A 16,271-nucleotide genomic window follows, 5' to 3' on the forward strand; every position below is an offset into this window, starting at 1 on the left:
ATAATCCCACGTTCAAGCCAGTGACCCTGAGCTTAAGCTGGTGAGTCCACACTCAAGCTGGAGACCTTGGGTTTTTGAACCAGGGTCTTCTGTTTCCCAGTTCGATGCTCTATCTACTGCACCACTGCCTGGTCAGGCTTTGCTTTGAATTTTGAAGCAAAATTGTATGATTGGCTTTTAATTATGTATTTTAAAAGTCCCTCTCACCCCAACCCCTTAAGATTCCTTAGCTTCTATCTGTCTTACCATCCCCAATGTGCTTAGGGAAGCTGGCTTTGCTCATGTGTCTAGTATACCCCCATCTGCCTGGCCACTCCTGGTAAGTCAGTTTAATTCAGCTGCCTTATTGCAAGAGAGGCTTGATGTACTGAGTACTCTGTGAGCAGCATTAGACAATAGAATGCATGCTTGACCACCGCTGCCACATTGCATCTGCTGGGTCCAGCTGATGAGAGGCTTCTTTTTGGCTCCAGTGATGATAAAGGACCCACTTTCCTGAGGACCTGCGGCTGCCAAGCTGCTTACTCCCTCAACCTGACTTCTCAACCATCATTATGCCCTGCCTAGATTGTTGAGAAAGATTAATTTCCCCTCTTTGGCTAAAGGTTCTTCCTTTCTTTCCCACTAGATTTGAGGAGTTGGGAGAAGGTATTAAATCCTACTTGTCCTTTTACCATGTTCTGTAAATCTGTGTTTCTTTGTGAAAATATTCTTCCCTAGGTAGAGAAGAGCCTGCTTTGGCCTCACCTTGGACTAGAAAATTAGTCTTAAATGAGGCTAATTCCCTTTGCCTGATAATGGTCTTTGTGATCTCATCTCACTCATCATCTAATTTCTCTGTCTTTTTCATAGTGGGTCAGCTCTCTTCCTTTTGACTCCTATGTATATGTGACAACAGCAGTTAGATTAATGATTACAAATGAGAAGGAAAAAACCCCAAAACTTTATTTCTTTAATAAAACTTAATTCCTTTTTAAGCCATTATTCTCACTTTGCAGTAGAAAACAATCTTGTCGCATTTATGTATTTTTGTCAACTACATTTTAAATGATTTTTTTTAGTGTGTGTAAATGATTACAGTCAAAATGATATCTTACTATCTCTTTATGTGGCTGTTCACAGCTTCCTCTCCCAGCCTTCCCTTTCCCTGTTCCCAGTCCTGCCTCTGGGTCAGGGGCTCCGGGTTTCAGCACCTGGCGGAGGAAGGAGGAGTTTGTGTATGTGGATGGTGTGTGCTCTGGCAGTGTAAAAGCTGGTCCTCTCCCTTAGTCTCACTTCTCACCCAGACGCTAGTGCAGTCCAGCTATTGATGCCCACGGCTGAGTCTGTAGACATGGATACCTCCAACATTGCCTCCTTGTGTGCCACATTTGATGATCTTTGGTGTCTAGCTGGTGCCCTTTATAATGTATTTCAGAGGATCCTATACAGAGGAGGTAACTTAGTTTCTCTTTTCCTCCTTTCAAGTTTTCGCTAGTGTGGCTCTCATTCTCCCGACTGGCCTCTTTTGGAGATAGCAAGCTGAACCATCTCCCCAGACACTTTGAAGTGCTTACTCTAAATTCACAAGAAATTTATCAATCCCATTCCACTGGATTTGCTGCCTAGGAAACCAGAGGTGATGCTGGTGTTCACTGAGTTTTGCCTAACCCTGTTCCTTCTCCTTTCCCAAGCTGACCCTTTCTGATGCCCTGCTAGGCATCCAACTGGAGAAGTGGTTGGCAGTCGTCTCTATCCAAAAACCATCCTCATACTTCTGGGGAAATTCTCTCAGGAACCCACTCTCCCTTTGGGCTTACTGCAGGAAGTGAGAAGGAAGTTGTTCTAAATACAGTTTTACTCTTTTTTTCCAATGTGGTTTCCCAACTTGTTTTATATTTCATCCTCTGGAAAGCCAGGATAGTGCAGAGAACAAATGTTCTTCTTTTTTATTTTTTTATTTTTCTGAAATGAGAAGCAGAGAGGCAGAGAGACAGACTTCCACATGTGCCCAACCGGGATCCACCCGGCATACCCACTAGAAGGTGATGCCCTGCCCATCTGGGCCATTGCTCCATTGCAACTGGAGCCATTCTAGCACCTGAGCTGGAGGCCATGGAGCCATCCTTAGTGCCTGGGCCAACTTTGCTCCAATGAAGCCTTGGATGTGGGAGGGGAAGAGAGAGAGAAAGAGAGAAAGTAGAAGGGGAAGGGGAAGGGTGGAGAAACAAATGGGCATTTCTCCTGTGTGTTCTGGCTGGGAATCAAACCTGAGACTTCCACATGCCAGGTCAATGCTCTACCACTGAGCCAATCGGCCAGGACCAAGAACAAATCTTCTTCATATTCTCTCCTGACTGTCTTTATCTTAGAGCTGGCTAGGTGTGCTCATCAAACAGTTTGTAATTTGAGTGAGTGAGTGAGTGAGTGTGTGTGTGTTGGATGTTTGTTTTGAAAGTGGAGAGTTGTTGTAGGGAGCAGGGAAGTTGAAACCATCAATCTATGCCTCCAGTTGCAGGTTGATGGAAATGACCCATTAAAAGGAGAAAATCTGATATATGGAAGGGGAGAGAATTGCTGGAGGGATTTCTTAAGCAGGAAGAGGGAGCTCTGTTTGCCTTTCCTTTCAGTTAGAGGTTTCCTGCTTTGTTTTCTTTTGTCCAATCACTGCTTTGGGCATTCTGAATAATGTAGCAGAATGGATGAGTTTAGTGTCAAAGAAGAAATCAGAACTCCTGAGAGGTCTAAATTTTGGACTTCCTAGAATTTTCACAACTACATGTTGTTAGTTTAAAGTAGCAATATTCAACCAGAATAAAGCAATAGAATTCTCCAGGGAATTACAGTTAAGTTATATAGTTAAGTTAGGTTATTATATTGATTGAAAAAAAATACAAACTTCTCCTATAAATGGCAATACTTGGTATTAGAATTGGTAGATAAGGGCAGGGATTCAAGATAAGGACCAGAATGGCCAATTTCAGAACAAGGTAGAATCTTATTAAAAACTATGTTTATTTCTAAGTCCAGTGAATTATAACATTGACATCGAAGGATAGTACTGCAACTCCCTGAACTTAAAAAATATGCAGCAGTTTTTCCTGTCTGAATAGAACATGGTAAGCTATGTGCATCTGTGCTCTTCTTTCCAAGAATAAAAATTATGCTTGTGTTACAACTGTATAAAGTTTAGCATAATTGAACTTGTGGGTAACTTCTTTAAAATACTGCACTACACAAATGATTTGATTCTGATCTTGGAAAGATTAGGGTAAAAAAATCTCTTTGGACTTAGTTTGCTGAATAAACAGAGCCCTTAATGGACTGTCTACACATTGCAAGAGTCAGAAGTAAGTTTCTTTTAGTGGAGGAAAATGACAGACCAAAAGGGCTGACTTCAGAAGATTGGGTAGACCCATGGGAAAGGTCCAACAAAGAAAACTTTGTTAGATTTAACTAACAATGTTTTAACTAACAATGTTAAGAGGGACAAAATAGCCAGGTAGAATGGAAGAGAATGTAGGTAGGAAGCCCTGGGGAGGCTAGAGGTTGAAGACCAGGGGATGGAACTGAGGCAGAGCCCAGGTGTTCAGGGTAAAGGCAAGCCCAGCAGGTCTCACAGGTGGAAAAAAATTTTGGCTAGAAGCTCTAGAGAGGGGTGGGAAGTGAAGTGGTCAAAATCCAGGCAAGAAGTTTAGTACTGTAATAGTTATGAGTCACGTGAAGCAGCAAAGATCATGAACTCAACACTTAGGATTCTAAACTTAAAAAACTTTTCTGGGACAGGCAACTCATATCTCTAGAATATTTAACACACACACACACACACATACATACACACACACATACCTGCGTGCGTGTGCAAAAGGACTGAAGAGTTACAGAGCAAAATGTTAACAAAATCTCTCTTAGAGGTACAAGAAACATGTGGGTGATCCTCTCTTTAATTTTGCTTGTATATGCTTTCTGGATTGTTTATAATGTATGTATGCTATTTAAAAGATAATGAAACAAAACAAATTCTTTAACAAATCTACCCGTGTGGACTGTGGTGTATTTGCAGATAGCTTGAGGAATGGGTATTTTGTCCAGTGACTGGTGACTGATCCTGCCTATGGGGTGCAGATGGAAAACCAAACTGCTGCAGGACACACAGTTTCTCTTGGAACCGAGTAAATTTCCATTTCCAAACCTGCTTGCCTTTTATCTTGTAGTGGAAATTTCTTGATTGACTGGAAGAATAACCCTTTTCTTCCAAAACAGTCATTTAATCTGGGTCTATCCAGGACAAAATGAACTAAGAGTTGAAAATTATTGAGCTGAGATGATTAATTGGAAAGATTTACTGAATAAATTAAGACTGGACCCCAATCCATGTACCCAGCTGGATACTTTTATTGGCCGATTGAGCCCATAATTGGGTAATGGAATAAGAAAAATGCTGGCCTTTATTTTTTAGTTTATTTCGCAAATTAGAAAAGCCTTAGGCAAAATTCCTTTTGTTCTTAATGCCAAGCTATTTCACCATTAACTCAACACAAAATATATTAAATTATATATATATTTAAAACACTGGACCAATAAGTTTCATAAAATTTAAAAATGTTTCCTGTTATAAATATTTTTATTAACCCCAGTGATATAAATGGAGCCAATGATATGAATAATGAACAGATAAACAAATTCTATTTTTAGTTAAAGCTTTTATTTATATCTCAGAAATTGGGTTACAAAAAAAATATCTGATTTCATGAATGAAATGAACTATTCAAATTTATTACATACATGTACATGTCTGTTACAATTCTCTGGTCCAGTTGGAAAGTCAGTTTGAATAGCAATCATGAGTTTACTCTATTTTTGTTTGTGTGTATCCTCTGAATTTTGTAGAGCCACAGCTGCATTAGGACAATAGAAGGATGATTTGGCTGTAGACTTGGATGTTAGATAATTCACATTCTGTGTCTTTAATTAGTGCAAGACCAGTTATGTTTAGCACGGGATAAAAAATGGACCACTGTCAGGTTCAATAGGTTCATATCACCCCTGCCCATGGGTTGGGTAGATAAAGACCATAAAAAAGCCCACAAGGAATATAATGATGCTAAATGAACCCTAAATGTGCTATTCCCCACATAAGCACCAATTGAGTGGTAGCATGAAATTTATCAGGATCCTGCTAATTACAGATCTTCCCTACTCTTTGCTAGAGTGAAATAATGGACCTTATTTAATATTGTTATTAACATGCTGTGAGCCCAGTGATTACTCCCATACACAAATAGTTTCAGTAACTAGTGACCCCTAGTGGATGGTAGATGTGCATATTTTCTGATTCGGCTATTTGCTCTGTCATTAAGGCTTTGGATGAAATGAAACTTAGTTGTTAGAGGAGCGGTCTGGATGGATCAACCAAAGCAGAGCTTTCACTTAGTGTTTTCCCATCCTTTCTGTTCCACTTAACAGATGTATTTCCTGATGACACCAGTCCAGGGGTACAGATGTGTTATTTTATTTCTAGCTGATCCTACCACTGTCCTTGCGCACATATTCCCATATGCTTCCAGATGATACAAAGAGACTGCCTTAGACATTCCTCTTTTAGGGGTGTACTTGGGGACACTGAGCCCAAGCATCCCTGCCCAGTGGCTGTTCTCTCACTGTCACTGCTCCGTTGGTACAGGCACCTTGCCTGGGCTGTGGTCTTGGTGCTTGGCACAGAGCTGGAGGCATTTGGATGACTTTCCTAAACTTTCATTCCAAAGTGGGATGTCCTTTCCTTTCTTTTTTCTTTGCATGGAGTTACCGCTCAGGCCTAGGCTCCAGGGTACATGGAATCCCACCTAAAAAAGTTTGTCTTCATACCTTCCCTATGTCCCCTTCTGTCAGTTCACTCTGGATCAACTATCAGATTCCTACCGGTGAAAGCAGAGCTAGGCAGAGATGCCCACAGCAGCTTCTTGGAGCTCCAGTGAGCTGGTGCCAGCTCTCCCCTGTCTGTGGGTATCTAGCACGTTGCATTTTACTCCAATTACAGTAAGAAAGGAACTTTAAACTCAGTACAGACAACAGTGCAGAGGCATACTTTGCTCAATGCAATAGAAATGGCCCTGCAAGTTGCACCTGAAGAGAATATTTATTAACCATAAGAGAGATCATGATTTCAGAGAAAACTGTAACAAACAGCTTAGTAAAGCAAAGATTCCATTTTTACAAGTAAACTATGCCTTCTGATTTATCTGATTTACCGTATTTCCCCATGTATAAGATGATCCCATGTATAAGATGCACCTTAATTTTGGGGCCTGAAATATGAAAAAAATACGTATTACATAAAGTTATTGAACTCAAGTTTTATTCATCATAAAATTCATACAACTCCTCATCACTGTCAAAACTCCCATCCATTAGCTTGTCCTCATCTGTGTCTGATGACAATTCACTGTCTTTACTAATGAGCACAAAATAAGCATGAAAAAGCGGTAAATGCAAGTAAAAAACACACAACCACTGTATAAGATGCACCCAGTTTTTAGACCCCAAATTTTTCGAAAAAAGGTGCATCTTATACATGGGGAAATATGGTAGATATTTGGATTTTATGTTTCAGATTTTCTTTAAAGTCTTATCTGCTTACAAAACTAACAGTTTTATGGGGGACTGGGGTTTGAGCTGGGATCTCTCATGATTCTTTTATTTTAATTATATTTTTTTGTGACAGAGACAGAGAGACAGAGAGAGGGACAGATAGGGACAGAACGACAGGAAGGGAGAGAAATGAGAAGCATCAATTCTTTGTGGCAGCTCCTTAGTCTCCTTAGTTATTCACTGACTGCTTTCTCATATGTGCCTTGACCAGAGAGGGGGGGCTACAGCAGAGCGAGTGACCCCTTGCTCAAGCCAGCGACCTTGGGCTCAAGCCAGCGACCATGGAGTCATGTCTATGATCCCATGCTCAAGCCAGTGACCCTGGCGCTCAAGCTGGTGAGCCTGTGCTCAAGCCAGATGAGCCTGTACTCAAGCAGGCGACCTTGGAGATTTGAACCTGGGTCTTCTGTGTCCCAGTCTGATGTTCTATCCACTGCACCTGGTCAGGCTCTCTCATATTTGAGTTGCCTCCTTCCCTTAAGATGAAAAAATGGTTTCCCAAGGAGTCACCTGCAAGAACATGTCATGTTCCCTGGGAGAATCAGCATTCTTTAGACTTCCTATTTTTTAAATTATTATATTTATTGGGTGACATTGGTTAATCAGATCATATAGATTTTCTTTCTTTTCTTTCTTCTTTTTCCAGGTGAGAGGAGGGGAGATAGAGAGACAGACTTCTGCATGTGTCCTGACTGGGATCCACCCGGCACCACCATCTGGGGCCAATGCTTTACCCATCTGAAGCCATGCTCACAAACAAGTTATTTTTAGTACTGGAGGCTCCACAGAGCCATTCTCAGTGCCTGGGGCCAACACACCTGAATAAATTGATACTTGGCTGTGAGAGGGGGAGAGAGAGAGAGAGAGAGAGAGAGAGAGAGAGAGAGAGAGAGAGAAAGAGAAAAGGAAGGGGAGGGGAAGCAGATGTCTGCTTCTCCTGTGTGCCCTGATTGGAAATCGAACCCAGGACATTCACATGCCAGGCTGACACTGTATCACTGAGCCAACTGGCCAGGGCCAGATCATATAGATTTCAAGTGTACATTCCTATGATACATGATCTGTATATTGCATGCGTGCTCACCATCCAAAGTCAAAACATCTTCCTAGACTTCTTATTTTTTTTATGTGCTTGCACTTTTTTTTTGAAGGAAGCAAGAAAGCTAGATTTTGTTCCTGTTAGTTAGATGGTGGTATAATTTGAACAAATCAGCTGTCCTCTCTGGGTCTTTTTTTTTGTAATCAGTAAAATGAGAAGAGTATGCTTAATAATTGTTAAATTTGCATCTGGCAGTGCAATTAAAAAAAAAAAAACAAAAATAAATTTTAGAGTCTATCTTTGAAAACATCATCAAATCGTGTATTTCTCTATTTATATTTAAATGCTAACTATCAAGGATACATATGTTTTGCTTTTCATAAGACAAAAAATGGCACAGCACTTTTGGGGGAACTCATGTATGTATTTAATAGAGCTAAACGATTCATGCCCTATAGTGGGAAACTACATTCCTGAGTAATGCTGGAACATATTTGCTCAGGTGATTGTTTCAATTCAGTTCTACTGGGGCTTAATTAAGGAATATTGTCCGCAGTCATGAGCAATTCTGTGGAATAAAATCACTGAAGAAATAGAAATGCCCCAGAAAGCAATGCCTGTTTTGGCATTTGAAGCAAAATCTAGTTTTGTTAGTTTGAGTTCTTAAATTGGAAGGCAATTCAAGTCTCTGTTGAAATGACCAGGGGTGAATCCCACTGGCCTTCGCCTGTTGTAGAGAGCCAGGGAAGTTTATTTTGTGTCTGGGCTGTTGGGCGAGTTCCCCAAACCAATTTTCTGCTGGAAATGGTATGTATCCTTCTGGCAACAAGCTGCTGGAGCAACAAGCTGTCACGTTTCAATGCAGGAGCCCTTTGTTTGGCAACAAGATACTTTAGTTCTTGCTTTATTAGGGGATCTATTTAGAAATGCAGCGTAGATGCATTTGGAGTACACTGGGCTCTGCATAGGGGAGTGCCAGTGAGGGCGAGTCATGTGTTTTTTTCTACTTTCTCATCTGCTCCTTCCACATGCTGTGTTTTGATACAGAAAAAAGAACAAGGGCAATCCTGAGACGTGGTTCCCAAAGCGTAGTGTGTGCGGAGTGCAAGGAAGCACACGGCCACGTCCATCCCTCAGCTTAGCCGGGGAGGTCAGAGTGCTATCCAGAAGCCGAGCCTGTTTATATTGGTTGTTGAGGTTTGGTTGGCACCTGCTGGCTTTTGCACTAGATAAACTTTATCAGCCTTCTCAGCTTTAAATATCTAAGCTGCTAAGATAAAACTGAAAGTATTATAAAGGAGGTGCTCAGCTTCAAATCACTCACAGGTGCAAGAGGACAGACCGTCCGATCTTGTTTTTATTCTTAATTTCATAGTATAAATTGTCCACCTGTTCTTAAATGCTACTAGAATGGTATTCAAACACATTTTCCTAGTATCATTTGTGATTCTCTATTGCATCTGAAAGGAAAAACAGACACGAGAAAATGATACTGTTTTTAAGGTGGCTTACTTGCATGTCTTCTAACATAGAGCTTTGTGTATAATGGAACCTGAGCAGAATCATGGTGTCTTCCTTCCATTTCATGGAATTTCTGTTCACTTATTTTTATTTATGTACTGACAGAGACCAAACTGCAGCTTTTCCTTTACATTTCTGTATATTTGCTCTGTTCACCTAACCTTTCAGTAACCCCTTTGAATTCGATGAAGCATGTAATTCTTGTTCCATATAGAAACAGTTGAGGAAACAAATGGCATAGTGTAATTTATGGAGGTAAGTCATCCAGAAAAATGTGGAAAGAATGTTCAATTTATTTTAAATGTCTTCATACTATTGCCTTTTTTTCTTTTTCTTGTGCATACTAAACTCTTTGTGTGACATATGAAAAATTGTTAAATGCTTGCCTATATAAAGTCCAGAAGTTGCTATAAAATTCAAAATGTTCCAATTTCAATGACAATAGGAAACCAGCAGAGTTAAGGCATTTATCTCCATTTAGATTGGTGACTAAAACTAGAGTCAAGACATTTTCATTTGTCAGCAGCTTAAATAACTTCTTATATTCTTCAATCTTAGAAAGGTACAAAGGTGGGATTTTCACCTTACAGAGGGCTAGCATGAAGTGGGTGTGCATGTGTGTGTGTTCGTGTGTGTATGGTGGTAGAATGGAAGTACTACTGGCATTTGGATGTTAAGTTTATTTAAAAATGTGAGGCATAGAACATAGAACTATAGTAATGTAAAAATAGTGTATTCACACAAGCCTATGTATCACGTATCTGTCTGCGTATATGTGTCTGTACACATATGTATACATTCCTTGTAAAGTTATGAATAGCATACTCATGTATTTAATCTCGGAACTGAGATTTTTAAAATAAGTAGAAGTAGAGTATAGTATTGGGGGAAGCATTGTTTCGAAGTATTCACTTCAATATTTAGCTTATTTGGCTTCTATTAAATCCTCAACCTCAACAGTAGTTTTCTCTCATCATTTAGCCAGCAGCTCTCAACACTGACTTCAATAGAATCTTCTAGGGAACTATAAAAAATTCTAATGCCCAGACTCCATTCCTGGAAATTCTGATTTAATTGGTCTGGGAGTGGGGCTGGACACCGGTAATTTTAACACGCTCCCTTGATGAATCCAAGCTGCAGTCAGGGTTGACTGCCACTGCTCTAGCCATGTGTTGACAAGCAACCACTGGCAATATCTAGCAACCACATGGTGATCCTGAGTTTACTGAGATCTTTTCTTACTTATCGTGGCTGTTGAAACCCAGAGTTATTGAGGTCTGCAAACAGTTCCATCCATCGCTTGCGGCAAAAGCCAGGAAAGGAGAAGCCATGGAACAATTCAGGACAGGCTAAAAGTTGGGTGACTTGCACAAGATGATAAGCTTAGGTGGAGTTAGGACTTGAACCCAGGTCTTCTATAGAAATGTGGTTGTGAATGACACTCTAGAATCAGACTGCCAGCGTGGGTATGTCAGTTTCTGTGCTAACAAGCTGGTTGAGTGAGTGATGATGGTCATGTCATTTATTTGTCACCACAGTAAAGACTTTGGAAGTCTTCAGGTAGGGAAGAAAAATATAATTCCAGTTTCAGTCTTATGTATCATGCTTAACTTCTTTGGGCCTAAATTTTCATACCTAGGAGGTAATTATTATTATGTCCACTTTACAAGTTGGGTGGTTGAGAAGATTAAATGATATAATAAATGTAAAACTTCTTGTGACAGCTCACACAAATCTCCTCAACATATGGAGCTATTATATTATTATTTCTGTTATTTGATGCATCCTATTCTCTTTCTTCTATGCTATGCCACTTAATCAGATTGGATATATGAACTTCAATTTTAAGTTTTTGTTTTCTTCATAACCTGGAATTTTTTACTCCTAAGACCTGGACACTAAATCAGATTCTGTTTCTTAACACTTACCTGAGTGGTGGATTAGTCTTTCCTTTTCTCTGATAACACCTCTGTGGATGGCTTCACTTGCCTTTTCTTCTTAGCCAATGATGGATTTAGAAAATATATTTCTATTGTTCACTTTTCCTTATGTGCTAGAAATTAAGAGGCTAATGTAAATATAACTAATATAGATACATATAAGTGCTTTGAAAATGCAACTCATACTGTAACAATATTAACTATTAAGTGGTGCTCACTAACATTTAGTGCTAGGTATAACTTAAAATGTATTACATAAAATATTTGAAAAACTCTTTATGGAAAATTATAAACATAAACAGGAGTACCTGGTTAGGTAGAGTATATGAATTCCACATATTCATGATTTATTTTAAACTAGTATTCCTTCATGGACAATTTTGTTCTGTATAGCCATCCAACCCCACTGTCTTACTATCACAAAAATTTTTCTCTAAGTAAGTCAGTATGCATCTTAAAGAGATAAAGACTTAACAAAAGAATTCTCACAATACCAGTAAATGTAACCCTTATGAAAACCATATATGATAACTAGCATTCTTATGCCTGTTTTACAGATGTTGAAACCAAGGCACAGAGAAGTTAAGTAACTTGCTCAAGGTCATAGAACCATTAAATAACAGAAGTGAAATTTGAAAGCAGGTGGTCTGGCCACATACTCTGTGTTCTTCTCTATTCTCTTTAAAAAGACTTTATTTATTCATTTTAGAGAGAAGAGAGAGAGAGAGAGAGAGAGAGAGAAAAGGGGGAGGAGGAACAGGAAGTATCAACTCCCATATATGTCGACCAGACAAGCCCAGAGTTTCAAACTTGCGACCTCAGCATTCTAGGTTGACACTTTATTCACTGAGCCACCACAGGTCAGGCTACATAGCCTGTGCTCTTAACCACTGACTTACTGGTTTCCTCAGTGGAAAAACAATGCAATATACAATAATTTTTTCTCAATGCATGTGAGGCGTTAGTTTTTAGTGCTGTTAATATCCTAGATGGTTGTCCTTTTGGGTAGCAGTATCTGATTTTGCTTTCTGTCTCTGTGTAGACTCAGGTTTTAGATAGACCTGAGTTTGAATCCTAACTCCACCATTTATTAGCTATGTGACTCTGTGTTTATTAGTTCCTTTGTCTGTTATATGGTGATGTAACAATACCTATCTCATGAAGTTGTTATGAGCTAATACAAGGACACGTGTACTTGATTAGATTGATTCTCTTGACTTGATTGGTTAGACAGCAATCCCTTCCATAGTCAAGAAATGCCTTGAAGAAGGCTTAGTACAACTGACTTAGAAATGCTTCTAATGTTACAGCTGGAAAGCTGCCAGCTTGTTAAATCAAAATAAATGTTATAGTGTATTAGCGCATGTGAGCAAAGAAGCATCATTTTCAAGAAATGATTTCTCTCTCTTTCAGCTACCTTAAAGTCATTTGTCAACATCCTTCCTAAAAATACAGTAAAAATTCTCAAGGAACACAAATGCACAGTTTTTATTGTCTGGCTTATTCCACTCCAGCTTTTATGAACAATGGGATGGGGTGGAAAGAATGTAAAGCCCAGGGCAGTGTGTGCGTGTGTGTGTGTGTGTGTGTGTGTGTGTGTGTATGTTTGACCGTGCTTTGAAATTAAATATGTTGTTTCTTAATTACCAACTATTTTGGAATTTATGTGCATTTCTACATAACACTAATTTGGTTATTCAAGTGTTGATCATACACAGAATATTATATAGTATTTTTCTCTTGTTTTATAACATCTGCTATTCAGAAATTGTACCTCATTATGGATCTTTATTTTTTCCTTGTTTGTATTTGTCCTTCCCAGGATTTACATTGAACAATTCAGCCCTGTCAAAGAAGAATCACACTTTCCCAATATTATAGTTGTGTGCCCTGTTACTCGTAACCCATGTGATTTATATACCTTGCACATTCTGTCAACAATGACATTCCTTCTAGTATTCCCACTAGGTTAGAATACCACCTTGTAACCTTGTCCTCTCTTTTTTCTTCTTTGTTAGGTGAAAATGAATGGGTTATTTTGATTTATAATTAGCAGCTGAGTTTGGCTTTGTCCTTCAAGATATCCTTGTACAGTGAGGAAAACAAATATTATTTTGCTTTATAAATATTACATTAAAATTTTTTCTTCACATGTCTTTTAACTTCCAGCCCCTAGGTTTGGAATGCCTCCCTAGACACAAAGTGTAAATTGTGAAGGAGGCTGATTCTTGGAAATTCTCTGTTGAAACCAAGTTTCTTACCTCCAGCAGCGTGTGTATATAAGGGAAACGAGGCTGCTTGCCTTTGCCATAGTGGTGTCAAGGTAATCATTCATGCTGTTTGATTACCCACTTGCAGGGCTCAGATGACATGCTGGCCTTTTAGAATTTTGCATTAACAATTCCTAAATTAAATGAAAACTCCAAATTCTGTTTAGTTAAGGGAATTCAATCCTGGGTATAAAGTTAGAAAATTGCAAATGGTGTGTCACTTGGACAAATTTGTTTCACAGTTGGCCGATGCTTCATTTTTCTATCTATCTATCTATCTATCTATCTATCTATCTATCTATCTATCTATCTCTCATCTATCATCATCTATTTTATTTTTTACAATCTGCTTAAGTTTATTTTTATACAATCGAACACTTCAGTTTTAAGTAGTTTGTTGTCAAACATATTTTCAGATAACCAAGTTACAGAACATTTCTGTTACCCCCAGTCTTTTCTTATGTCCCTTTCAAGGTGATAAGAACACCCTTCAGAGAATGTCCTTTTAATTTTTATTCTTATTTTTTCAAACTATAATAGAAAATTTATTTAGAAAGTCACAGGGGTAGAAGAAACCCACAAAAGAAGTGAGCCAGCTGAGTTGTGTGGGCTCAGGGAACAAGTTACAGAGGCAAAAGGAGGGCCCTTGGAGTTTAGGAGAAAGCAAGAGGCAAGGAAAATATGCCTGGGGGAAGGGTTGGGGAAGAGTGGGTTATGCTGCATAGGGAGAGCTGCTCTGGGTACTGCATCTTGGAGGCTTTAGAGACTGTCATTTTTAGAGGAAACACACCATCAAAACCTGTTTAACTGTGTGGCTTTGAAATCTGCTGTAATTACTTAATTATAAATAGAAAACATGCAGGCACTAAAAGAGTTCCTCCTCTTGACTGGCAGCTCAGAGAAGAGGAGGGGAGGAATGGGTGGAAGTGAGTGGATGTTGGGCAGCAGTTTATACAATTGCAATCAGCCCAGGATGCTGGCATTGGCTTTCGAGGTACCTGACTTTTTGTGGCTTTAGCAAATGGATAAATTTAGTTGACATCTGCAGTGAAGGACAGCGTGATGATCCAGAAGGGAAAAGAAAAATCAGATGTAGTAGAGGTCAGAGAGCTTTGTTGGATTGTTATTCACAGATGCAGGTTGGGTGCAGAGAACAAAGGCAGCTGTCAGAGAGTCAAAAGAGGTTAGAGGTATGTCTTCAATAATAGAATCTATGCAGAGTGTATACAGAGTATATTGGTCAAGGTGTTGGTCCTTTATTAAATAAAAAATTTCTGCCAAGGCAAGGCAGAGGTAGGACTTCGCAGTAGTTGACATAGTGAGACAAAGGCAAGGAGGCAGGTGCTCCCAATTAAACAGCGTTTGTTTTTGATAAGCTAGGTCTGAGTTCTTTCCCCGCTATCTTCGTGGACATTTGATATTGTTCAGACAGCTCAATTATAGGACTTGGATGCCTTCAGTGGCTCGATCAATCGTCGGTATGAAGCTTTGGGTTGTTTGAGTGCTGTAATGTGCTGATGAAGATGGCATTAGCTTTTCACTATAGGAGTGGGGGGGTAGCAGCAGGGGGAAACACTGAAGCTATTTCTGATTTAAATTGTCTGCACACAGATCTAAAAAGAATAGTTTGCAAGATGGAATTAGGTAGAAACCTCAGTTCTTCCCATATGGCACACCTTATTTATTTTTAATTTATTCCATTTATGCAACATTCTTTAAATTGAAGTAAATGCAACTGGGTCCAAAAGACATCTAATGACTTCTCTGGAGAGTGGATTCAGAGCAGTTAAAAATGATCACATAAGGAAGTAGGAAGGAGAGTGTAGTGGTTACTGTGGTTGAATTTCACATCCAAGTTTATATTAATTTTCCAAGGCTGGAGGATTATTGATGCCAGGACATTGGCCAAAGTCTTCAGAACTAGTGGCATATTTGTATTTTCTGCCATTCTACCAAGATAAAATGCCAGTGATTTAGTTAACGCTGTGGGTCCTCCATGGGATACCTGAACTTCCCTTTGAGATTATATTTCACCAGGATTCAATCCATTGATTTTTATGAATGGTGTTCCTCTGACCTCCTCAGAGAGTAAGTGAGATGCATCTTTCACTGCATACTAAAATATTCATTATCCATCCACATGGTTGTTTATTACCATTTAAATAAGACAAATAATCCTTTACTATGCATGGACATTTTGCATGGACATGTATGTGAATTACCAACTGTTTGTTGTGTGTTTTGTTAATTCAGCAAACCAGTGTGTTTGATGGTTATGTTCTTCCTATGAACAAGTCTGTTATTTCATTTTTAGAAAATGCCGCTTATTCTAAGACTAGAGTCCTCAATTCATTTCCTTGGTGACAGGGTAAGAAAATCTTGACTTTATCAGGATCAGAACATTGTACAAATGGGAAATTTTAGTTACAACCCTCCCCAATCAAGTACATTTTAATTAAGCATAAAATAATCACATAGAATTTTCCTCTGTAATTCTTCAAATGGTCTTTCAAATTTAGTTCTCCCTCTTCCTTCAGCCTTTGGAGAGACTAGTTTTCTTCTCAGTTTTCTCTGTTTTCATTTTTTAAATGTGGCTGGATAACAATGACTTTAACTTTCCATCTTACAGCTATTACAGAGTTGACCTGTTGGTCTTAATAAAAGTTATGAAGCATGCCCTGCTAAAATGACTTCACTCTCCCTTTCTCCCTCGACCCTGATAAATTCCCTTGGTGGGTGATAAAACACTGGATTGAAGTGGACACATTTGGTCTCTGTTAAAGCTATTTATGGTGATTTCTCTGCTGCAAGCATTATACCTTGGGTAACCAGATGCTCCTCTTTTGGGGGCCATTTTGAAACATATTCTCTCAG

Source organism: Saccopteryx bilineata, chromosome 5 (assembly GCF_036850765.1).
Source record: "Saccopteryx bilineata isolate mSacBil1 chromosome 5, mSacBil1_pri_phased_curated, whole genome shotgun sequence".
NCBI classification, from domain to species: domain Eukaryota; kingdom Metazoa; phylum Chordata; class Mammalia; order Chiroptera; family Emballonuridae; genus Saccopteryx; species Saccopteryx bilineata.